Below are 26459 nucleotides of genomic sequence, written 5' to 3'. Positions count from 1 at the left end.
CCCAGGAGGAAAATATATAAACTCTAGAATTGACAGAGACATCTCACTACCTGGACAGTCACCCAAAGTTCCTCTGTAATGTTGGGGCATCCTTCTTCAGCCTATAGGTCCAGAATGTCTGGCAGACTTTTTGATGAAGCAGGAGCTTTGAAGGACCTTCCTGTCCCTCAGCAAATTCAGCAGTCACTTTCCTCCCCAAATACGTGAGCCCCTTGGTCACATTTCTCACTCAAACACCCTGTCCCCTCCCCCAAATAAAGAGAGCAATGGAAAAAGGAATATGATGTTGATCCCTGGCCTCCATATGGGCAGGCATAGGTGAGCATGACTGCGCAAACATGCACAGACATCATATATGTGTACAGCAGAGAGAGGAGGCTATGTTTCCGTTAGGTGTTTGTCACAGTAGGAAGTAAAGTAGACACTCACGGGCAGAAGGAAGGAACGGCCAACCTTCAGAAAGCTGTTTGGTCCCATTTATCTCAGCTCACAGACACATCTATGACCTAGGGTCACAGGACACTGTCCTGTTGGGCATGACAGCTGTCATCATCTTAATCATCACAATGTGACTACCCAAAAGAGACCTTCAACAAGACCAGGCCTGCTGACTGTTCCCCATAGAAGAACTAGGGGCACACATCTCTCTCAGTTGAGTGTAATTATGCCTGAGCTCTGGAGGTTTGTAGAGGGTGGAGAGTCGATGAAGTGGGGTCCCCATCTATGCATCCGTGAGGCTGTCGCTCATGTTGGAGTTAGATGCGACGTGACTGTTTAGGGGTCACTCCTGCTCCTGTAAGTAACCCCAATGAACTCATTGGTTTACCTGGCTAGCCTTGGGTGGCATTGTGTCTTTGATTTGTCCCCAGTGCCCAATATGAGGTGAGCAGACTTTAGGGAGTCAACCAATGTTAGCAGATATGGACTAGGACATTCTGTCCCTGATACTGTCGTCTGTTGCTGTTATTAAGACCTATTTTAAATTATCAGCAGCATATCCAGTGCTGTTCACTATTCCCAATAACCCAAACATCCATTAGAGGGAAAATGCCCAGATGCAAAATGATGCTGCCAGCCAGTGGAGCATGTGGAAGCCGTGAAGATGGATGAAGAGCCACTGCCTGCAGAGCACAGGCATGGCTCATGGAGCATTGGCAACCAGACCCCGGGACACCTACAGCTTGATTAAATGACAGAGTCAGGGATGGGACCCTGTGGCAGAGGACAGGCCTCATGTCTACAATGCAAATCTGAATGCTAGCCTAGCACGTGCACACGACGACCTGGGTTTAATCCCCAGCACTGCAGAAACCAGGCATGATGGCACATGCCTGAAATACCAGTGTCAGGGAGGTGGAGACAGGAGGACCATACGTTCATGGTTAGCCCTCCACTAGTTAGTGAGTTTGAGGCTAGCCTGGGCTATAGGAGACCCTGTGCCAAACAACGCTAACAATGATTAAAGGCAGACAATGCTGAGGACAATAGAAACAGAACAGTGACCATTCTGGGTGTGACAAGGGCTTCCAGGCTGCAGGTCATGTCTGGCTTTCACTGAGGGTAGCTGTTTCACATGATGGAACTCCATCGTATCGACCCTGAGTTAGTTGTGACTTTTCTATAAATGTGTTCCGTTTCAAGAAATATTTTAATTAACAAAACTAGTAGAAAACAAAGGAGAAGAAAGAGCAGGAAGATACATTGAGTTCCAGGAAGGATGCTCAGCACCATGTAATTTTAATTATCTCCAAGCTAGTTGATAAATACACTTTGATTCTCATCATGACAGCGGCTGGGCTGGGGAGATGGTGCACTCAGTCAAGGGCTTCCCTTCCTAGCACAGAGACCTGTTTAACGCCCAGAATCCACGGGAAAAGCTGGTCTTGATAACCCATGCTTGTAATCCCAGTGTTGGGCAGCTGGAGACAGGCAGATCCCTGGGGCTCACTGGCTGGCCAGACTCACCAACTGGGTGGGCTCCAGGCCAGTGGAAGATTCTGTCTCTAAAAAATGGATGGCGGCACCTGGACAACAGCAACTGAGGTTGTCCTCTGCATGCACAATGGTGCAAGCCCACTTGTGCACACACACACACACACACACACAGCAACAGGGTTGGGTTTTTGTTATTGGTAGTTTGCTCTTACTGGATTTTAATTTATTCTTTGAATATTGTGTACATTTGTACAATGTATTTTGATCATATTCCTCTACATCTGCCTCCCTCCAATTCCCTAGCACACTTACCCCATCTCCCTCCCAACTTCGTGTCCTCCATTTTTTTGTGGTTATTTTCAACAAAGCTGAGTCCAGTTTGTGACGCCTGTTTGCACACAGGTGTTGGTTGCTATTGCTTATGTCAAGTTAGCCTAAAACTAGCCAGTTCAGTGATGGACCGTGACCTGGAGGTATAAACTCTTTCCTCCCCAAGTTGCCTTTGGTCAGTCCTGTTGGTCACAACAAAGCAATACAAGGCAACCATGAAACCTGCTCACCTTGCTTTTATGTTTTCGTTATAAAACATGTTTTTTAGATTTATTTATTTCATTCTATGTGTATGGGCATTTTGCCTGAATGAATGTACGTATGTCCGTGGATGTCAGGAGAGACATCAGATCCCCTGAAAATGGGATTACAAATCTGTGTGAGCTGCCATATGGGTGCTCAGACCCAAACCCAGCTCTTCTGCAAGTGCAGTCCATCCTCTTGACTGCTTTTAAGCCCCTGCTTTTGCTTTCTTTTTTGAGGCAGGGTCTTACACAGCTCAGGTTGGCCTCCAGCTTGTTACATAGTTGAGACCGGCTGTGGACTCCTGATCCTTTTGCCTCTGTTCCACGTGCTGTGAGAACGCATTAGCATGTCACGACTTGAGATGAACTAAACTTTGGCATAAAGCCCCAAGGAGGCATGCTATGCCCATACTCTGGTCTCCATTCTAGAACGTCTCCCTGCTGAACCTTGGGAGTGACCTCTGCCCTGGCTGCTCTGAGCTCCACAGACTGCAGGTCCCTGTGGGTGCTGCACCAGAGAGTCTCCCTGAATTACACAGAGCTCTGACAGGGGTCCAGCCCCTCCCTCTCCTTCCCCCTCCCATCCTATCTTAGTGTTCTATTGCTGTGAAGAGACACCATGACTGTGACAACTCTTATAAAGGAAAGCATTTAATTGGGGCTGGCTTACAGTTTCAGAGGTTTAGTCCATTATCGTCATGGCGGGAAGCATGGTGGCATGCAGGCAGACATGGAGCTGGAGAAGGAGCTGAGAGTTCTGCAGATCCACAGGCAGCAGGAAGAGAGATACAAGCGCCAGGCCTGAGTTTTTGAAACTCCAAAGCCCCTGCTCAGTGACACGCTTCCTCCAACAAGGCCACACCCACTTCAACAAGGCCACACCTCCTAATATCTGTCAAGTAGCACCACCACACCCTGGTGGCAAAGCACGAAAATATATGAGCCTTTTCTAATTTAAACCACCGCATTCTACTCCATGGCTTCCTAGGCTTGTAGCCATATCATAATGCAATAAGTGCATTCAGTCCAGCTCAAAGGTCCCTGTAGTCATCAAAGTCTCAACAATGTTTAAAAGTCCAAAGTTCAAAGTCTCTTCTGAGACTCACGGCACTCTCTTAGCTGTAATCCCCTGTAAAATAAAAGTAAAAAAGCAGATCACATACTTCCAACATACAATGACACAGGATATATATTATCATTCCAAAAGCTAGGGAAGGGAGCAAGATTGAAAACCAGCTGGGCAAGCTCCAAACTGCATCTCCATGTCTGATGTCAAATCACTCTTCAGATTTCCAACTCCTTTCAGCTTTGTTGACTGCAGCATACTTCTCTCTCTTGGGCTGGTTCTACTCCCTATTGGTAGCTTTCCTCAGCAAGCATCTCACAGCTCTGGCTTCTCCAACATTTTGGTGTCTCCAAGGCAATGCAGGCTTCACCTTCACAGCTTCATGAAATGTCCTCTCTTGGCCTCCATGCAGGGACACCCCCGACACTTTCCTTAGCCAAGAAGGAATATTCCATAGCCTCTTTCTTCTATCCTTGACTCTAAACCAGAACCACGTGGCCAAAGCTGCCAAGTTCTGTTGATTGTTGGGGCTGGAACTTGTCTACTCATTCAGTTACATCTGCACTGGGTTTTTGTTGTTGATCCTTTACCTCACTGCTTAAGCTTTTCTTTAATTCCCTTTTCACAAGTTGGAAGCTTAACTGGCCGGGGTCTTGTCCGGAGATCACCACTGCCTTTATTCCATTTAGTATCAGGCTTTTCTTTTGGTGTTATCTCCTTAAACACAGAATTCTATCCCATTACACTTCCTGGTGTCCCCTTTCTCCACAAACTGTACGTTTTGTATTTTTCCTTTCTCAGCTTGCTCTTTTTCATTACAGATCTGTGTAAGACTGGCCACTAATAACCGAACCGTGGTGATATCTGGCTTGTACAAATAACACTTGTTTGAAGGCCAGGGAATGGAGCTTGCCACTAGCTAACCATAGAGGTCTGGAGGTCTGTACAGACAGACAGGAAGGAGATGGCTGGGCAGAGATAGGATATAAGCAGGCAGAAACAGGAAAAGGCTCTCTGGTCTGCTGAGACGCTAGTGAAGTAAAGGTGGCTGTGGCTTGCTCCTTCTTCTCTCTGATCTCTCAGCATTTTCCTCTATATCTGACTCTGGGCTTTAATTATTAGACCAATACAACTCCCATTTACACCAGACAACAGTCAATACTATGTGGTTTTGAAATCTCCTCAGCACCATGAATCCAAAAGTCTTCAATCTAACTTCAGGCAGATTTTTTTTGGACAAGGACAAAAGCAACAACCTTTTTTTTTGCCAAAATATCATAAGAATCTTCTTCGTCTCTAGGTCATTTAATAATCTTCCTGTCTGAAACTTCTTGAACTGGATCATCATAATGTACATTGCCCTCTGTGCTACTGTAATCCTTGCTGGCCCATTAGACCCTGCTGCACCCCTAATCCAAAGTCTCAAAGTCCACATTCAGCTGACACGGTCAGGCATGGCCAGCGAGGTCAGCAGCATGGTCAAGCTTCTCACAGCACTATCCTGCTCCCTGGTACCAACTTCTGTCTTCTTTATTTTTTATTAATATCCCAACTAGAGTTTCCTCTCTTTCCTCTCTTCCCAGTCCCTTCCCTCCACCTCCCTCTCCCCTTCTCCACCCCATCCTCTCCTCATCCACTGTTTCTCTCCAGATACTGGAGAGCCTCCCATGGATCTCAGCCAGCCATGGTATATCAGGTTGCAGTGAGACTAGGCATCTCCTCTTCTGTTAAGGCTGGATGAGGCAATCTGGTGGGAGGAAAGGGTCCCCAAAGCAGGCAACAGAGTCAGAGGCAGCCCCTGCCCTCACCGAGGAGTGTCACACAAAGATGAGTTAAAAATGATTGCAGCATACATGCAGAGGGCCGAGGTCAGTCCCTTGCAGGCTCCCTGGCTGTCAGTTCAGTCTCTGAGTTCCTATGAGCCCAGGTTAGTGGTTCTGTGGGCTTTCTTGTGGTGCCCTTGACACCACTGGGTCCTACAGTCCTTCCTCCCCCTCTTCTGCAGGATCCCCCTAGATCCACCTAATGTTTGGATGTGTGTCTCTGCATCTGTTTCCATCAGTTGCTGGGTGACGCCCCTCTGATGACAGCTAACTTCTGCCTCAGTCATTGCTGCAAAGAGACACCATGACCACGGCAACTCTTACAAAGGAAAGCATTTAATTGGGGCTGGCTTAGAGCTTCAGAGGTTTAGTCCATTATCAGCACAGTGCTGGAGAAGGACCAAGCATTAAAATATGTGAGCCTATAGGGGTCATTCTTATTTAAACCAACACGCGTCCCATTCCCAGAAGCCACCTTTAGTCACCCCGTGGAACAGACATCATGCCTATGCCTGTGTGGGCCATGGGTCAATTTTGGGATGGTCAGATGTTAACTGTGTGTACACACTAGCCCCCTTCATTCCATCAGGGTGTGAACGAGTATGCCTCTGGCCCCAGAATGGCTAATGGCTATCCCATAATGACTTCAGAGGTTGACTGTTGGGGTTAGAATGTGAAATGCCCCCACCCCAAGTGTCTGAACATTTGGTCCCCAGCTTATGACATTGTTTGGGAAGGTGGCTCTTTTTCCTAGTCACCATCTGCTTTCTGATTGCAGATGCAATGTGGCTGGCTGGCCTCCTGCTCCTGCCACTGGTGCCTTCACTGGTATAGTGGGATGTGCATCTCTGAATAGCAATCAGGATAAACCTTTTTTTCCCTTAAACTCCTTCTCACTAGGTATTTTGTCACAACAGTGAGAAGAGCAGCAAATACGGCAGCTCCAGGGCAGGGCAGAGAGCAAGGAGCAAGGAGCAGATTCTTGGCATCGGGGCTGTGCAGTAAGTCCTTGCCCGACCAGACCTCACCACTCCTTCTCTGTGGTTCCTTTTGCTGGGTTTTTGATTGACCTTGGTTTCTGGTTCCTGGAAGTCAAAATCCTGCTGAGAAGGTGTCTGGTTTCGTTACCCCATCCACAGAGGAGCAGCTGAGGCATCGGGTTTGCATGTAACTTGTACAAGGGCCCAGAGCTAGGTAGAGGTGGTGGGGTTTGAGTCCAGGCCTTGATCCAAGTGTCACCTGCTAAGGGGACCTGGGTACACTTATTTCACCAACCAAGACATGGTTGTGGCCGGGTGAGCATGCTTTAAGGGTGTTCTTTCCAGGACCAAGCCTGTGGTGCTGAGAAGCAGGCCTCAGTTTCTCCTTTTACACTACAACGGGCTGAACTGATGAACTTCCATGCTTTCCTCTAGAACCCCATGCCTCATGGGGTTATGTGGGGTTCGGTGTGTTACTGGGGTGTCATGCACCTACCAGCTACTCCTGGGACCAAGGCAGGAAGAAGAACATACAATTTATGAAATGGTTGGGTGTGGGCTTGGTGTGGCACTGTTGGTAAGGATGAGGTGTGTGACAAGCCACTCAATGGTGGCAAAGGCAGGCTGGAGGGAGGGTCGCAGGCAGGGTCCTGAGCTCCAGCTCCAGGGTGTTCCTGTGGCCCATACATAGATTAATGCCAGGGACTAGTCAGGGGGACAATGGCATCTCCACGTCAGTGCCTGCCTGACACATCTGTCTGTCCACATAAGCAGGCTTGCATACCAGGCATGTGTGTGTGTGTATGCTCTGTGGCTTTGGATGGCACCAGCTTGGCCTTCTCTCCTGGGTTTGAATCTCATCTCTCAGGTGACCTGGGACCTGGTCTTTTAGGGCTGTGTCTTTCATTGGCCCATCAGTGGGTGAGCTGAAGCCATGATTCTACCTCATTGGGATGTTGGGTTGGAAAAGGCTGCACATTTCCTTCCTTTGTCATGTTTAGGAGAGTAAAGGAGGTGGAGACAGAGTTCTTAGGCTGCTATGCAACCTGGGGTCCAATCCAGGGCTGAGAGAGGAAGGAGCCAATCACAGTTGACCAAGTGATGCCCCAGCTCAGGGAACCCTGCAGCTGGAGTCTGTGTCCCCAGGCAATCTCATTCATCTTCAGCCAAAGGAGGCCGGTCCACAGCGTTTTTATGAGTTTATAAACTGTGGAGACAGGCTGCTGGGGCCTCCAGGCTGTCAACAGGGCCATCAGTTCATGCTCATTTTATGGAGGTGCTAGGCAAGAAGGTTTCTCCTTAGCTGCCCTCAACCTGGACCCCTAGCTCCTCTCTGGAAACCACTGGTGGCTTCCCTAAGGAGCTAGGTTTACAGCCTCAGCTAACTCAGAGATAAAATGAGACAAGAGCAGGGAGGTGAGAGTACTCTCCTCGCTTTCCCTGGAATCCCTGTTCTGAGCCCCATTACCTCAACCATGGATTGCTGAGTGGCCTTTTCTGTGGTCTCTCTGCCTCCCCCGCACCCAACATACAATTCTATTCCTACATTGAAGCCTGAAGGAACCCGAATCAGATTTTGCCTGGCACTTCAGTGCCCCCTTGAGGACATCCAATGTCCTTAAAATACCCTGTCCCTAGTCCACCCCTGTTGTGATCACCCTGCCTCTTGCCACTGTGGATGGCGGCAGCCCTTTCCTGCCCCAGGACCTTTGCACAGGCATAGCTACCCTCACATGTGCTATGACCACCCACTACTTCCTTCAAATTTTCTCAAGTGTCGCCTCTCAGTTAAAGTGGAAATTTTAGGGCTAATGAGATGACTTAGCTGGTAAAGATGCTTGCCACCAAACCTGGCGATCCTTTCAGCCTCTGAGACCACACGGTAGAAGGAAAGAACCAGTTCCTACTAGTCCATCTCTGACATCCACACTTGCAACCTGATATATGTGTACACCCCCCACCCAATAATGATGGTGACGATGGTAGTGACTATGGTGGAGATGATGGTGATGTTGGCAATGATGGATATGGTAATACTGATAACAGAGATGATGGTGCTATTGCTACTGATGATGGTAACACTGATGAAAATGGTGATACTGATAACAGAGATGATGGTGCTATTGCTACTGATGATGGTAACACTGATGAAAATGATGGTGAAGATTATGGTGATGGTAATATCGACAAAGACGGGGGTGGTGATGGAGATAAAGTTGATGGTGGAGATAATGCAATACTGGTGTTGATGATGGTGGAGATGGTGGAGACGGTGGGGATGACGGGGGTGATGGTGGAGATGGTGTTGATGTTGCTGGTATGGAGGCGATGATGATGGTGGTGGAGATGAAGATAGCGATAATAGTGATGATAGTGATAGTGCAAATGGTACTGATGATGGTGATGGAGATAGTGGAGATGCTGATGACAGTGGTGAAGATGCTGCTCTTGGTGTTGATGATGAGGATGGCAAAGATGATGCGCATGCAGGAGAAGACGGAGAAGCAGGTGACGGCGGTGGATGGTGGTGGTAAAGATGGCGGTGGATGGTGGTGGTAAAGATGGCAGAGGATGGTGGTGGTAAAGATGACAAGCTAGTTTTTATCACATGCTTTCCCTATCACAGGATTTGGATCCTAGCTCTTTTGCCACCTAATAAATCACCCGTTTTCTCCATATCTCAGTTTTGTTTTTTTAGCTGCCACTCCACCTGTAAAGCAGTGCTGACCCCAGATGAGACTTTCACAGGGTTAAAGGAGGTGAGCAGTGCTTACACACTGCCCAGAATTGTTTAGTTCATACCAGCTACTAGTGGGTCTGTGTAGTCAGTAAGCCACATACCAACCCAATCCTGCAGTTACTCTAGCTGAGTATGCCTACCCTACACAGCTGATGAGGGTTACTTGCTTCTCATAATTAGCTAGCTCAAAATTAGTGTCTCAAAATGACGTCCATCACTGTGGCCTCTCAAGCCTGGCTGGCTGCTCAGGCCACAGCCTGTTGGGAATTCTCTTCCTGCAGGCACTGGCTCTGCTGATAAAGGCGGTTTTGGTTAACTCTCTGTTGTTCTATTTATGAATAAGACTCAAGATTCAAAGACTGGGTGAAAACCTGGTAACTCAGAGAGGTTGAATAACAACTAGCTAACTTTCTTTCCTTGATGACATTTCCCAGAAATAGTATTCTGCTCTGCCAAACAAAAATACTGCATCACTCCAGATTCCTCCCTGCCCCTCCTGATACATCTCTCTATCTCTTCTAGATGCTCTCTAATGCTCTATGATAACTTCCTGTCAACTAGTTGCTAACTCAGCCTCCTGACCCTAAGTTAATTTTATTTAATTAATGCAAATGCAAACTCAGGGCTCACAGTGTGATCAAATATCCCTCACCACAGGAGGCTTTCCATCCTATTAACTCTGGGCTCCAGTTGAGGTCACGTGGATGGAGCATCCTACCTGGGTATCTAGAGCAGGTAATGGACAGTTGTTCTAGGAAGCCAAGGAAATGGTGGATACTGTCTTGAGATCGAGCCTTGGAACCTATGTGACACTGCAGCTGCTGTGTTCTGTGGGTCAGGACAAGAGCATGGCAGGTGGATGTAAGAAAGGAGTCTGGCTTGTGCTTTGGGAGAAGTACAGAGGGAATGGGCCCTTTATAGACAGCCTTGCTGAGCTCAGCCAGAGCCCCAGTGTCTAAGCCTAAGGCTCTTCCATGCCTTCCCACCCTTCAGTGCTTAGCTCCCAAGGTTATCCAGGGGGCCTCTCTTCAGTCTGTGCTGGGGAAAGTGGCCTTTTTTCCATGTTAATATCCCTGGGCTCAGCCTCCTTTCTGTTGGACTTGTTCCAGGTTCAGCTAGAGAACTGCAAATGGACCTGACGCCATAGCCACCAGAGGGCAGCAGAGTCAAGGCTTTGGTGCAGCTGGACTGAGTTGGACTGAGACTCCTCTTCTTGGGTAGACTGCCAGGGTGACCCAGGGGACCGCAGTGCAGGCCCCACCTGTGATCTTGGCAAGCTCCCATCCCTGGGCCTCCTGAGGTTCAGCTTCCCCTTTGTATCAGGTAGCTGATTGGCATCTGAAATGGGCAGGGAACCACAGAAGGGAGCGGAGGCTGGCTAGTGCCTCATTTCCAGGCCTGGCCCCTATCAGACTCTGGGTTGAAGAGGGTTTGGCATCTCTCTGGGGTCTGCCAGCTGGACAAGGGATGTCTGTGCTCCTGACTGCTGTCTCTACTCTCTGTCCCTTCATTCCCTGAGAGCCAGTGACTGATTCCTTTCAGAAATATATGTATATATAGCAAACATGAGTGGGGATATACATATATATATGTGTGTGTGTGTGTGTCTATGTAATAAATATATACATATATGTATGTACATGTAATATATATATGTATATGTAATATATACACACATGTATGTAAACGGAAATGAGATGAGGTTTTGAGTTTGTCCTGGCTTAGCAGCTATGGGTACTTCGGGATCCAGCCTGGTCCTAGGGTGGGTTGAAAGCCAGCTGTTCCCTGAGGCTGTCTGCACTTCTGTCTGGTGACACTTGTCCTTTGGTCCTGTGGTTCCCTGTATGTCTGGGAGTGGGCAGTGTATGGAACCCATATGCATCCTGGGACCCGTTTGGGCTGTTTTTAGACATCTTGACAATAGTGACCAACTCTCATGGGAGGTACTGAGCACCATGTTTTCCTCAGAGTGACCCCACAACTGTTGTCCCTAATTGCAGATGGGAAGACTGAGATCCTGAAACCTAGACAGATAGCTGACAGTCACGATGTCCTCGGTGTCAGAGGCAGGATCTGAACCCAGTCCAGAGGGTTAACTGCTTTCCCAATCTACAGTAAGCAAGCGTTAAAGAGTTAGTGAATGGGTGAATGATTAAATGAATGACCAAGTGAATGAATGAGTGAGTGGGTCCCTTAACCTAGTGTCTTAGTTTCTCTTACTGTTGCTGTGCTAAAACACTCTGACAAGCTGCCTGTGCTGGTGCTCCCCAGTCAGAGGAAGATGGAAACAAATGCACAGATGCTAGTGCTCAGCTCACTTTCCTTCCCTTGTACGGTCCAGAATAGCCCGCCCAGGGAATGGTGACGCCCACAGTGGATGGGCCTTCCCATCTCGGTCGACATCAACAAGATAGACCTCCACAGACACACCCAGTGGCCCATCCCTCAGGAGAGCCAAACTTCTGTCAAGTTGACAATTAGTACCAACTGTCACCCAGGGAAGTCTACAGTGACGGTAGAAACAGTTACCTGCATGGACCTGGGGACAACCACAGCTTTGTCCATTGCTGCCAGCATCTCTTTAGGACACCAAGCGCAGGGGACAAGTTGGACATGCACCTGCATCGTAGAGCGAGGCATACGATCAAGTCCTGGGAGTGTTTGCTTGACCAACCATGTGGCTAAGCGATGACAGGGAGTTCTCCTTGTGCAATACTGATACTGGCTTTTGGTGGCAACTCTGGATTCAGAACCTCTTTAAAAAAGAAAAAAGCCCAACTTCCTGATTGATTGCTCAATTGATTAGTTGACTTATTCATTAATTCACCATGCGTTTATTGAGTGCTCACTGGGAGTTGGGAGCAGTGCAGTGGACAAGAGAGACAGGTCCCTGCCCCGTGGGTCACATGCCAGGGATGGAGTCAGAGCCGAAGCTAGAAAGTAAACAGAAGGCTGTGACAGGACAGAAGCAATGTAAACAGTGAGGGGAGGGGCATGCTTCTGGGGTACACTGTGACTGAAGCCTTCAGCTATGACATTCCTGAGCCAGGGCCAAGAAGACACAGAGAGCCGGGGACAGAAACGGATTGATGGTTGGGACGGGGGCCTTGCTGACGGTATGGGACGCCAAGAGTCTGCCATGCGAGTGGCTTGGACTGGTGTTTGCCATGAAGAGGCAGGCGTTTCTCCACACACAAGCAAAGCCCAGGAGGCAGGGTGGCAGAGGCCTGGCCTCTCCCTGTGACAAGCTGCTTCAAGGAGGGGGATGTGAAGGTAGGTTCCCTGAAGGAAGAGGGCCTCCACCAGGATGCAGAGAAGGAACACAGGGAGATGGGGAGGGCACTCCTGGGAACAGGTGGGCCGGCTGGATGGAGAGGACAGGAAGGGAAGGACAGGTGCCCACAGCATGCAAAGGGATCGCCTCCCAGTGTTGGGAGCAGAACCTCAGGCTGCACCTGTTGACGCTGCAGCCTCCTGCAAGTTGCTTGACCTTGTAGAGTCTGTAACAGATGTCTCTACTTGGGGCGGCTTGACACTGATTTTAGCTGGCTCAGGATCCCTCGGCACAATGGAGCCTTAGCTTAGCTCTGTTCAATGTCTGTCCTTAAGTGCTTGATTTAGGTACTTCTCAATTAGGGCCTGAGGGCACACCCCCCACCCCCTGTCAAGTAGCCAATAAAGTCACCTGGAAGACCCAGCTTTACCCCAGAGACAAGCAGGACACTATTTCATTTGTATTTGTATAGAGCAGTCTCCCCAGCACCAGGGGCTCCAGGCAAGATTCCTCAGAGGTAACCCACGTGGAGAAGAATCCAGCCCACTCCCTTCTGCTCCATTCGGAAACTGTTCCCAGAGCCTCAGCCCCTCTCCTGGGATTGGGTTCCTCGGTGACTGAGCCAGCAGGTACGGAATGAGTTAGCAGGATAAGGCAGGTGCAGATCTGTGCCTGGGAGCTAGTGACCAGGGTGGCAAGGCCAGCCCAGGCTGGTGACTTTATCTGCTGGAGGGACCAAGCAAGCCAGGTGGTCTCTGAATGACCACTAGGCTCTTGACCCTTTGAGGGGGTGGGGGTACACGGGCGAGTCTGAACGGGTGCACCAGCCTCTGTCCCCAGCAGGTGGCAGCAGGTGACTGGATCCTGTTTGCCAACTCACCAGCAGCCTCCGTTGTGCAGGTGTCCTCAGGGGTGGCCTCAGTTCCTGTTAATAAGGTCTTTGGCCATCTGCTCTCCAGCTCTGGGCAAGGAGTGTGGTGGCAGGTCTGAGCATCCCATGGGCGGGAAGGGGGCTCAGCCACACACTCCAGCGATCAGGGAGGCAGTGGCCACCCCAGAGCATCCCTGGATAGCACCTAGAGCAGTGGTCCTCAGACTGTAGGCTGTGACCCCTTGGGGGGGTTGAATGACACTTTCACGGGGGTCTCATGTCAGATATGCTGCATATCAGGCATTTACATTACAATTCATAGCAATAGCACAATTACAGTCACAAATAGCAAGGAAGTAATCCTACGGTTGGGGTCACCACAACATGAGGAACTGTATATATTAAAGGGTTATAGAGTTAGGGAGGTTTCCCGCTCTGGAAACCTGCTTCAGATCTGGGTTTTGCCACTGTGAGCCGGCACCCTGGTCCTCCCAGAGCAGCGGCAAACAACCACACCCTCAGGGCACCCAAAGATGGGGTAATCCTGGCCACTGCCACCTGGTACCTCCTGGCCTTATCCCTGGGAGAACCAGGCAAGGTTCGAGGCCCACTCAGGAGCCTCACTGGCCCTCCCACCCCAGGGTAAATTTTACAAGGTAACAGTGACCTCTTTTTCTTTCCAGAGAGTGCCTTGTACAGCCTCTGACCTCAAGCACCCTATGTAGCTGAGAATGACCTTGAACTCCTGCCCCTCCTGCCCCCACATTCTGAGTGCTGCTGGCCTCACAGATCTGAGTAGTCAGGCTTGACACTAGGTCTGTGATTTTTTTCCAGATGATCTTACTTGCTGAGACTGACCATTGGAGATGTTCAGTCATGAATGTGAGGTGTACCAGAGTCCTGTCACTCACACCACACTCAGCATGGCCACCCCTACTGGGCAAAAATAGAGACAGAGACCGTGAGGGGAGTCAGTCCTGTCTGGTATGCACAGCTGGGAGATAGTGATTTAGTTATCTCGCCCCGGCCTGGCCTGACTTTGGAGAGATGGCCCTCAGCACAGCAGGGAGGTTATAGGAAGCCGGGAGCGTGAGGAGTGCTGTGGACCATGAAGGACACCAGGGGAAAATCTGTGCCTGGGATGGGACACATGGCATGGTACCTGCAGGTCCCTGTGTCCCTGTGTCCCTCTGAGTCTCAGTGTCGGGGAAGGGCTGGGACAACCATAGCTGTTGTACAGATGGGAGACCCCATGCCTTGGGAGGGCTGCTGAGGTCACATGACCTGTCATGGCTGAAATCCCCGTGTCTCCAGCCCCAATTCTTTTCCTTTCAAAGGCCTTGTACCCAAGCCCGACCCTCCTCTACCCACAGCCCAAACTCTCCTCTCCCAACCCCAGTCCTGCTGCTCACTCCAGGTTCTCAGACTTCAAGGACACTGATAAGCATCCAGGACACTTCATGACTCTGTCAGCGCAGAGAATGACTTTGAGAGGACCCTTGTCTTTTAAGGTTCAGAAAGAAATAAAAATAGCCGGGAATGACAGGGAGGCGACCATCTCCTTCCCTCATCTCCTCTGGATCGAGACTCCCAATCCGTCATGCTGTCACCTTTGGAAGGTTCCTGCACTGCCTTTCCCGGGCAACATGTGGGCGGCAGAAGTGACAAAAGTTGTTGGCAGCTTGACCACTATAGCCTTGGGTGTCCAGTGGCAAGGGTCCTGTGTGGGGAACATGGGAAATTTGCTGGACTCCCAGGGGCTAGTTTGTCCTGTTGGGATTCCAGGCCACCATGTTCAGCTTAGAAAGTGCGCAGGATCATTTTGTGCACGGTAGGTGAACTCTCTACCAACTGAGCTCCATCTTGGTCCAGGTCTTTTTCTTCTTCTTCTCAGGCTCCAAAGCTGAAGCTGGAACCATCATGGACTCCATCCGATTGTGGACCTGCCTCACAGGTGTTTGCTAACCTCATTCTGTACCAGACATGCTGGAAAGAAATACATTTTAAAACCACGTGCAATTTAAAGCAAGTTTAATCTGCATGTCTGGGGTTCATTAACACGTAGATCATCAAATTAGGAATGGCTCACAGCTGTTTGACATTCGAGCGGCCTTCTGAGTATCTTTAATAAGTGCCTTTAAATATCATTTTCCCTAGAATCTCAGGACTGGGTTGTGAGCAGGCTGTTCTCGGAATGGGAATGGGATTCAAGGGAGTTGGATGGTGGCAGGCCAAGGTCACATGCTCAAGTGTCCCCTTGTTTGTGGCAGACACTGGCTGCGCTCTAGTTCCATTGAGATTCTCTGGGGGAGCTGGGATCATGGACCCAGCCCTTGCCCTGGTCAGAGTGTTGACCTCTGTATGGCCTAGAAGGGAGGATAGAGGATTACAGGTTATGCAGTGAGTGATGGCTTTCTCCTCTGCTGGCCCTTGAGCCTGGGGGACCTGGGTTGGGGCTGTATGTCTAAAGCCTTTTATCATCACAGAGGCCTAGACAATGAACCTAGACAGGGACAGGGGCAGGAGGAGCAGACAGGGCAGTCTAGGTCGGATCTAGGCACTGGTTGTACCACTGCCCTCTCTCTCAGTCCTAAACTCTTGGTGCCTATGATGTGATTTTCTTCAGACACAAGGTCGCTATGTGTCATGATCCCAGATGAATGAGGTTACCTTGGAGTGGGTTGGCTGCTGATGCCATGGGATAGCATCTTTAGAGAAAGAGCCATTGGCACAACCAGGTACCTAGAGGTGACCCAAAGACACAGAGACGATAGCTGCCCACAAGCCAGGAGTCCAGTAGTGGCAGTCTGGAGTCCAGTAGTGGCAGTCTGGAGTCCAGTAGTGGTAGTCTGGAGTCCAGTAGTGGCAGTCTGGAGTCCAGTGGTGGTAGTCTGGAGTCCAGTGGTGGCAGTCTGGAGTCCAGTAGTGGCAGTCTGGAGTCCAGTAGCCCTGGTGACCCTGATATCGCATGTTTGTATTTCAGAAATGAAGAGGAAATACCTGTCATGTAAGCGTGAATTTGATTCCCAGAACACACACACACACACACACACACACACACACACACACACACACACAGAGAGAGAGAGAGAGAGAGAGAGACAGACAGACAGAGAGAGACAGAGAGAGAGAGAGAGACAGAGAGAGAGAGAGAGAGAGAGCGAGCTAGCTAGCTTAGTGGTTAGGAGCACATGTTGATCTTGCAGAAGACCTGGGAGTAGTGATATATTATTTATGATTTATTAACGCTTGCCTGAGGACTCAGAAAGCAAAGTCAATCACAAGCCATAGAAGCCAGGCATACACCTTTAATCCCAGCAGCCAGAAGCTAGGAGGTGGTAGTGCACACCTTTAATCTTAGGACTCAGGATTAAGAGACAGACAGATCTCTGTGAGTCCAAGGCCATCCAGTTCTACACAGGAGTGAGTCAGTCTAAAAGAGAATTATAGCTCACACCTTTAATCCCAATATCAGGGAAGTATATAAGACAGTATATAACGTCTCAGTAGAGGTATTCAGTCTCCAGCCACACGAAGGAAAGGAAACGGTTTGAGACTTGGTGAAGAGCTTGTGCGTGAATCAGCCCTTTCAGCCTGAGCTAGGGGTAAGAGCGAGTAGCCAGCTGCTTTGCTTTTCTGATATTCAGCTTGAATCCTGATATCTGTCTCTGGGCTTTTTATTTATTTGTGTTACACCTGGGTTCAGTGTTCAGCACCCATACAAAAGTTCAGAACAACCTGTAACTCAAGTTGCAGAGAGGGGATCTGATGCCCTCTTCTGTCCTCGGAGGGCACCTGCATGCACATACAGACGAGTAGGCACACATGCATGTATGTAAATTAAAAGCCCCAAACAAGGTAGATAACATTTCAGGAAATACAGTCAAGATTGCCCTGAATGCTTTATATTGGATGCACACACATGTGTATGTGCACCTACACACACAGTTGGGACACACACACACACACACACACACACACACACACACACATGCATGTATACCTGCACACACAGCTGGGGTATGCCACCTGTGATAGGCAGACTGTGGGAAACTCTGGGTGCTAGACTAATGTGTACCTTCACATTAGTGACAGATGATTACAAGTGCATGGAGTTGGTCGCTTAAGTGTGACTTTCATGCATTTCCTATCCCAATTCAAATAACTTGGTACAACCAAGAGAAAATTCCTTCATTGACCTCTCAGGATGATGTCAGCTCTAATCTCTAGCTCTCCTGCCTCTGAGCATTGTAGATTCCCGGGTAGTCCTGTGTGGACAGTAGCAGGACAGAGTTCCTGAATGTAGGAGGGGACAGAGAATGCACAGTTAGTTCCTGAGTGGGGTTGGAGATCAGGTAGGGGAGGCATCCAAGATGAGAAACACAAATTGACAAGTGCCCTGGGTGGGGGTTGGTACCAGGCAGGCATGTGATCTTGATTGTCTTTGGTTTTTGTCTCGAATGACTGACATTCCAGAGCATCCCTCTCTGGCTAGGCGGTTGAGACAGATCCCATCTCCCTCTGTAACACAGATAGTGATTCCTGGCCTCTCCGGGTAGAGAGGGGACTCAAAGATGTGACATCCATGGGGCCCTGCCCCCACCACCTTGAACAGTGTTACACATATTTCATTGAGTGGGCAGCAAGGTCCCATGTGTCTTGTCTCTGAGACACCAGTCAGCACTAATGGAGCCCTTGTCTCCTCTGGGCCACACTCACTTTTCTGCCACCTGCATGGGGACATTAGGTGGCAGGTGGATGGTGCCATTCATCTGTGAGTCTAAAGGTTAATTCAGAGGGCACTGTGGCTGGGAGATGGCCTCCTCCACCTGACTCCAGCTCACATCCCAGACAGGGCATCAGGAGGGAGGGTCACTGGCTTGCCTGCAGGTGGATCTTTGGTGTCCCTTCCATGGCATCCTGGTCCCCTGTAACTACCCCCTCATTATGTACACTGCAGGGCCCTGACTTAGCTGCTTCCCTCCTTCACTTCCCAGCCATGTGTTGGGACAGTGGCCCAGGTGGTCCCTGGGAGTCCTTCTGGCTGGTTCTCTCTGTCCACTGGTTGCAGTCTCCCGCTTCCCTGGCACCCTGTACCCACACGGCTTTGCCATGTCTGAGTTTTTGCATTTGCTGTATGTCCTGCTTGGGCCACCCCCCTTGTCACCCACATCTGCCTTTCTGAGAGGAAAGTGTATTAATTATCTTTCTCCTTGTTGTGACAAATTACCTGACAAAACCGACGACAGAGAGGAAGTCTTTATTCTGACTCACAGTCCCAGGGTATAATCCATCATGGTGGTGAAATTACAGCGATGGGAGTGGGAGGCAGCTGGTCACATCGTGTCCAGTTAGGAGACACAAGGGAGAGTCACAGCCATGGGAGTCAGAGGCAGCTGGTTACATTGTATCCAGAAAATGGTGGATGCTGGTGCTCGCCCTGAGTTCTGTTCGTACAGCCCAGGGGATGGTGCCACATCCAGGGTGGGCTCTACTTCTTCAGTTGGGTTTCTGGATACACCTTTATAGTCATAACCAGAGGAGTGTTTCCATGATGAGTCCACATCCCACCAAGTCTACAACCGAGATTAACTACCATAATCCCATCCTTTGTCAATTTGATGCCCAAATAAAATTTTGTTTAAGTAATATTCCACCCTCTTCCCCAAAGTCTTCTGTTCATCTCGCATGTGAAGTGCATTCATCCTAATATTGAAGGCGTCCTTGGTCTCTAACAGTACAAACACTGTCAACGCAATCCCAACATTGTGAGAGTCTATCAAGTCAAATCACAGATTTCTAATGTACAATGTACAAGATGAACTTCTCCATCCCAGCCAGGAAGAAGGTGGGCACAGCAAGACTAAAACCCAACACGACAAACACCAAATCCTGCAGCTCCGTGCCAGGCATCTGAGACTCATCGGGCATCCAAAGGGCTTGGGCATCCCTGTCCCTCTAGCTTTGATGCTTGCAAAACACACTGCATCTCTCTTGGATTGGCTCCATTCCATGGTTGTAGATTACTCATGGTCCCAGCATCTCCAGTACCCCGGGGGTCTCTATTGCAGCTTAGGTTTCACCTTCACAGGTTCCCACAATGTCCTCTGGGAGCTTCCTTGCAGGGGCTCCAATCCTGCCACATATTTCCTGGCTCCAGCTGCTTTCTGGAATCTTGGTGCAAGGCCCCTATGAACCACCCCCTCGCTCTTCTGCTTTTCATGCCTGTAAAACCAGTACCACTTGGGCAATTCTGCCAAGCTCTGCACCAGCTTGAGCTATGGCTCAAACCCTTGAAGTGCAGCTAAAGTGGCCTCTCTGTCGTGGTGGTTGAATCTGTGAGAAAACTTTCCCAGGCATTTGTTTTGTGGGAAGGGGACCCCTTCCATGGAGTCTATAGCACAAACTCTCTCCACTCAAACGTGTTTGTCTTTAAACAGCTCGGAGTCTTCTATGTTGGTGGATGAAGCCTTGCTCTCAGGTACCTTCCTTGTTACCCCAGTGCAGGGCAGTTAGGTTCTCTACCAGTCGGCCCTTTTTTGTCAGATGCTTTGAACTCCTTTGTCCTTTGCCCTCTGTCAACTTGATACATGCTAGAGCCATCTGAAAGGAGGGAACTTCAATTGAGAAGATGCCTCCGTAAGATCCAGCTGTAAGGCATTTTTTCAATTAGGGATTGATGGGGGAGAGCCCAACCCATTGTGGGTGGTGCCATTCCTGTAATAGCGGTCTTGAATTTTATAGGAAATCAGACTGAGCAACCCACTGAGCAAGTCAGTATGCAGCGCCCCTCCATGGCCTCTGCATCAGCTCCTGCCCCCAGATTCCCATTCTGTTTGAGTTCCTATCCTGACTTCTTTCACTGATGAACAGTGATGTGGAAGTGTAAACCCTTTCCTCCCCAAATTGCTTTGGTCAGGGTTTTCATCACAGAAATAGAAACCCTAACTAGGACAGAAACTGGTACCAGGAGTGGGGTATTGTTGTGACAGACCTGGAAGGACTTTGGAAATTTGGTTTGTAAAAGCCATTGAGTGTTGAAAAGCTTGGTGAGCTGCTCTGTGGGACCTTGGAAGATATGGCAGCTGAAAGTAATGCAGATAGTGGAGGTGGGGCACATAGTAAGTTTGACAATCCTGTAATGACCCTATCAGTGACATTTGCTACTCTGAGTTCTGGCTAGATGGGGCTGAAGAGTGAGTTGTGATTAAGAAGAGACTAGTATCTGCCTGGGTGGTGGCGCACGCCTTTAATATCAGCGTTTAGGAGGCAGAGGCAGATGGATCTCTGTGAGTTCGAGGTCAGTTTGGTCTACAAAGGGAGTTCCAGGATATCCAAGGCTGTTACATAGAGAAGACCTGTTTTGAATGCCCCCAAAATAAAAATAAAATAGAAAGAAAAGAAACCAACACCACTGAGGTGAAGTCTTCCTGTAAATGTCCCTTCATGGCCCAAATTGTACCTCACACTGGCAACCTAACCTGGTAGTGTAAGAGTCACCCAGGTGGTACTAATTTTGAAGGCATGAGGGGGTCATGAAGAGCAGCTGGGGCTTGGCACTGTGAGAGGCCAGGAGAGGCCATTGGTGAAGATACAGCCTTAGTGGCAGTTGAAGGCTCAGTGTTAAAGGGGTCATGCTGAGAAGCTGAGAATTGTCACCATGAAGAGAGCCCAGGAGAGGCCATTGGTGAGAGTGCAGCCCAGTCATAGCAGAAGACCCCAGCGTTTTGGAGACACCAGTACCATGGGATGATCACCAAGGACAGAAGCCAAAGTAGAGTGGAGCCAGCAGGAGCATAGAAGACCATGTGTGCTGCAGAGGGCGGAGCCAGAGAAATGATGCAAGCCCTTTGGAGGGGTCCAGAATATCACGATTGGATCCCAGATGTCGGACATTGAGTTAAGTTTGCTTTTGCTTTGTTCAGATTGTGGCTGTGGTCTGGTTCTTCCCTCTTGAATAAGAAGGTATTTAACTTAATTTTGATTTTACAGGAGCCCATCGTTGAGAGGCTTTGAACTTTAGAAGAGTTTCTGGAATCTTACAAAGATTCTGGATTTTAAAAAGAGACTGAACCTTTAAGTGTTTGGTTTGAAGTTTTAAAGACTGGGACTTTTAAAATTCGGAGTGCTTTTATTGTAATGTTGATATTCATGGGTCGTATTGGGATGAACAAGAAAGGAGAGGTTATGGGTTAGCAGGGATATGTGTGTGCGTCAAGTTGACAAAGGGTCAATTGTCCTGGCTAGTTTTATGTCAACTTGACACAAGCTAAAGTTAGTAGAAACCTCAATTGAGAAAATATCTCCATAAAACTGGGCTTTAGGTAAGCCTATAGAGCATTTTCTTACTTAGTGACTGATTGGGGAGGATCTACCCAATTGTGGATGGTGCCATCCCTGGACAGATGGTGTTACGAGAATCTTTTTCCTTTGCTAGCCGCTTTGGTTTATCCCCTGCCAGTCACCTGGGCTCTGCCGCGCCAGCCTGGTTCTAGATCCGCTTGAGTCCCAAATAAACACACAGGAGGCTATATTAATTATGAAGCTGTTGGCCTTGTTTGTCTCTTACTGGCTAGCTCTGCCTTAAGTAATTACCCCATAATTGTTAATCTAAGTATGTTTCTTACCGGGGAGGTTCCAGGCTTCCTACCCCAATGGCGGTTACATCTCGAACTCTCCTGTGTTTCTCCTACCCAGAATCCTCCTCGACTCCTAGTCCCTCCTATCTAGGTTTTCTATTGGCCAGACAGTACTTTATTGACAAATGCACAGGCAAATAACAGGACTTCCCCAACAAGATGGTCCTGGGTTCTATAAAAAAATCAGGCTGAGCAAGCCATGGTGAGCAAGCCAGTAAACAGCATCCTTCCATGGCCTCTCATCTGCTCCTGCTTCCAAGTTCCTGCTCTGTTTAATTAAGTTCCTGTCCTAAATTTCATTGATGATGACCTATGATGTGGACGTATAAGCCAAATAAACCCTTTCTTCCCCAAGTTGCTTTGATCATGGTGTTTCATCACAGCATTAGAAACCCTAACTAGGACACACCCTGTCGTAGTTTGTATGAAATGGATCCCCATAAGCCCATAGGGAGTGGTGCTATTAGGAGATGTTGCTTTTGTTGGAGTAGGCATGGCCTTGATGGAAGAAGTGTGTCATTGTGGGGGTGGGCTTTGAGGTTTCCTGTGCTCAACATACAGCCTAGTGTCTGAGTTCATTTCCTGTTGCCTTCTGATCAGGATGTAGCCAGCACCATGTCTGCCTTCATACCACAATGCTCCCTGCCATGGTGACATCACCACCACAATTAAAAGTTTCCCTTATAAGAGTTGCTGTGGTCATGATGTCTCTTCACAGCAAGAACTCCCCCTCAACTGTTTAGTTTTTCCTATCTTTCTTTCTTTTATTGTTTTTGAGACAGACTCTGGCTGTCCTGAAGCAGCACACTCTGTAGACCAGGCTGACCTGAAACTCACAGGGATCCGCCTGCCTCTGTCTCCCCAGTGCTGGGATTAAAGGCGTGCCCCGCTATACTTGGACTCACTTTTTCTCCATATTTCTGTCCCACTTGTTGCCCTTGCTCACTGTAGACCTCGGTAGGAGCAGTGAGCAGTCTGAAAGCTGTGTTTTCTTGGGAGTCCCTTCTCCAAACAAATAAGTCCATTGCTTAAAAAATGCATTTTACTTTTTACTTTTGAATGTGTATCTATGTATTCTGTGTGCGATTATGTGTGAGTGTGGGGTGCACATGCTGTGACACATATGTGGAAGCTGGAAAATGACCTTGGGGGCTGGACCTCACCTTCCACCTTGTCTGAGACACAGTCCTGTCACTGCTGTGTAAGCCAGAAACTTCTGGAGTGCTCTGTCTCTGCCTCCTATCTCATCATTAGAACACTATAAGCAGTCAGCTTTACGTGGGATCTAAGGATTCAAACGTAGGTCCTGAGGTTTGAATGAGAATGACCCCCATGGGCTCATACATTTTAAAAGCTTAGTCCCAAGTTGGTGAACTGTTTGGGAAGGATGAGGTGTGGCATTGTCAGAGGAAGTGCATCTCTGGAGGTGGGCTTTGAGTTTTCAAAAGCCCACACGTGGCCCATTGTCTCTTTCTACCTGCCACCTGCCCTGATTAGGATATAAAGCTCTCAGCTACTACTGCTTCAGAGATGCCTGCCTGTTCCTGCGGTAATAATCATGGACTAACCTTCTGGAGCTGTATGCAAACTCCCAACCTAATGCTTCCTTTTATGAGTTGCCTTGGCTATGATGCCTCCTCACAGCAGTAGCATGGTGACTAAGACAGGCCCTTAGGTTTGCACAGCAAGCACCCTGCCCACTGAGCTGACTCCCCAGCCTTCGTCCATTGCTTTTAACTATGGCTTCACTCAGGTTTTTGGGTACAAGCATCACACAGCCAGAGTCTTTACTAGAATATGCCATGCGCAGCCTCTAGTGCAGCTCCGGAGAGAGGCCTTGTTCCCTCCAACCTCCTGAGCCTCCGCTCTCCATTTCTCTCGGCATTCTGGTTTCCTAAACACCACCACAATGGCCCATCAGGCCCTGCTTACAGCTTCTCTAGGCTACAGCTCCAGACTCCCCCATAGTCCTTCTGCAAGCCAGTTCAGTGCCTGTGGACCACGTGGTCAGGCTCATGGCAGCCAGGGCCCCCCCCACCCCTGGTACTGATTTCCTGTGTCAGTTACTTTTCTCATTGCTGTAACCAAATACCTGGCAAAGGCAACTTGAAGGAAGAAGGGTTGGTTTTGTCTCACAGTTTGAGGGTGTACAGTCCATCATGGTGGGGGAAGGCGTGGTGGCAGGGTTGTGAGGCAGCGGGTCACATTGTCTTCACAGTCAGGAAGCAGTCAGAGATGAATGCAGTCCAGGTCAAAGTGTGGTCCCACCTACCATCCTCCCACCTTAGAGGCAAGCATTCTCCCGGGGATGAACCTCTTTCTGACAGAGGAGTTTCCTCTCTGGCTGGCCAAGGCTCTTTCTCTCCTAAGGTAAGATTCCTGGGGAAAATTCTCATCTTTGGGGGGTGGGGGTGGGAGGAATCCATTATTTCCATAGTCTGATAGATTGATGGATACAGTGTTTCTATAAAGTATCTTTATTTCTTCCTGGCTGGAGATTGCCGAGGGCAGAGTCATGTTTCTGCCACCAGACTAATGGGTCCTCTGGATTAAAGACTGAGTCTCCTCCCTCTGAGTGGCTTCCTATGTGCTACCAGTCAGACAGAGCACCCCTAAATCCCACCCCTCTCCTCCCCCAGTCATTTTCCTTTGGATTGACCACATCATTGGTGGCTACAAGTCAGGGGAGTTCCCACCAATGTCTACATGAGCATCTTCATAAAACATGTCAGTCAGTCATGTTCCCCTGAAGAGAAGGGTGCTATTTCCATGGGTCCCATCGCCCCCGTGTTACAGGTGTCTTTAGTTAGTCCTTCTACCTTTGGTGGCCATCAGCTCACAGGGCTGCAAGCAGGTCCAGTGAGGGTTGCTGAGTGACAGCGGCTCTGCCGCCTCTGCCTCACTAGGATTGGGAGAGGCTAGCAATCGATGCTCTTTAAAATTAGAGACACAATGGCTGTACCAGCATCTGCCCATAATGCTTCTCACCCAGAGTGTACCTCTGGGACAATGAGATGGAACCAGGAAGGAGGGAGAAGTACATCCATCCAGTGACTCTTTAGAGGGGCCAGGGCGGCCCAGGCACAGTGGTGATCCCAGCTCAGCCATCCGTCTTATTTGCTTCATGACAAATCTAGGACTCTCTGTGTCTTAGATTAGGCAGAAGAGGTCCAGAGAGGGCAAACAGAAAATGCAAGATCACACAGCAGAGGAGGTAAAACACAAAAAACAAAACCCAATGCTGCTTCCCAGGTCTCCTGCTGGGCCCTCTCCCTCCTGGGCCCCTCTGATGGAGCCTTGAACACGTGACTTCCTTCCTGTCCTTGTCTTTTCTGCACCACACCCATTTCCTGTGCTGCATCTTTCCATGAATGGTGGTGGGAGATTGGGAGATAGGACCTCTTCCAGGGCGTGGGGTCTGGTCAGAACAGACTTGTCCCTTTCTGTCAATTTTCCCAGAGTCCCCTAAGGTTCTTCCACCTCAGGGAACATTCCAGCATCATTACAGGGCTCGCAGCTTCCTACACTCCCACAGCATGGTACCAATGTCTCTATTACAGGAGACAGCTTGGAACTGGGTGCCCAGCCATCATCACCTTTATGCTAGAGCCACTGTGGGGGGTTGAGCCAGGTATACTTCAAGCCAGACCCTTGTTGACAAAGAAGAGAGCTTGAATCCCACCCTGCACCTGGCTGTTTGCAGACGCGCCGCCAACTGGCCTCTGCATGCCCACACTGTTCAGTCCAGAGATGGGCCCTTTGACAAACGTGCTGGCCAGGCTGGATTTGAGCAGTCGGATGCTATGCCAATAACCAGCAAGTGAAACTCAACCAGTTCTCCCAGAAGCCACTGGGTGTGCTGAGATCAGCCAGACAGATTTTGGCCGACAGCTGGTGAGTTTGAAGCAGGTTGACTGTAATTGGCCGAGAAGCAGCAGCTTGCCCAAGCACAATAATAAGCGACGACAGCTACCCGTTACGGAACGTCTGCTCTGTGCCAGGCACTTTCGGGCATCGCAGCTTCCCAAAGTTGGCGTTGAGAGTCCTAGTTGACTGATGATGAAGTTAGGCCTAGAGAAATCTGCTCACCTCCCTCAGGTCACACAGAAGGTATCCTGGCCTTGCATCTAGTTCCTAGATATGACAGAGCTCATGCTCTTCCCTTCCCATCCTGCCTCAGTCAGTTTGATGTGACTGTGGAGGCTCCCCCTTCTCTCGTCTCCTGTTAAGCTGAGCCACACCTGTGACCTGTTGCCACCCCGCTTAGCTTCCTCTCTTGGGGCTCCATGCAGACTCAACTGTCGCCACACAGCAAAGGATGCTGAGTTGTGCGGGTTCAGGTCTGTCTTCAAAGGTACCACTGGGACTGGAGAAATGGCTCAGTAGGGCATGGTGCTTGCCACACAAGGACCTGAGTTTGATCCCCCAGAACCCACAGAAAAGTCAAGCTGAGTGGTACATGCCAGGAATCTCAGTGTCAGGGAGGTAGAGACAGGCGGGTCCCTGCAACTTGTTTGTCTAGCCTGTTTGTTGAGCTCTGGGTTCAGTGAGGGACC

The 26459-nt window shown here is 49.3% G+C and overlaps 1 long non-coding RNA gene across 1 annotated transcript; it reads left to right on the top strand.

Annotated features, from left to right (window-relative positions):
* Positions 1-578: 578 nt before the first annotated feature.
* On the top strand, positions 579-15284 carry LOC106022027. Its single transcript, XR_001197122.3, has 7 exons — positions 579-795; positions 6317-6400; positions 10229-10442; positions 11120-11233; positions 12169-12392; positions 12866-13022; positions 15159-15284. It is a non-coding gene; the product is annotated as an uncharacterized LOC106022027 (long non-coding RNA).
* Positions 15285-26459: the final 11175 nt, after the last annotated feature.

This window comes from Mesocricetus auratus, unplaced genomic scaffold (genome assembly GCF_017639785.1).
Source record: "Mesocricetus auratus isolate SY011 unplaced genomic scaffold, BCM_Maur_2.0 Super-Scaffold_100014, whole genome shotgun sequence".
In the NCBI taxonomy this organism is placed as follows: domain Eukaryota; kingdom Metazoa; phylum Chordata; class Mammalia; order Rodentia; family Cricetidae; genus Mesocricetus; species Mesocricetus auratus.
This window is presented reverse-complemented; position numbering and strand designations above follow the sequence as displayed.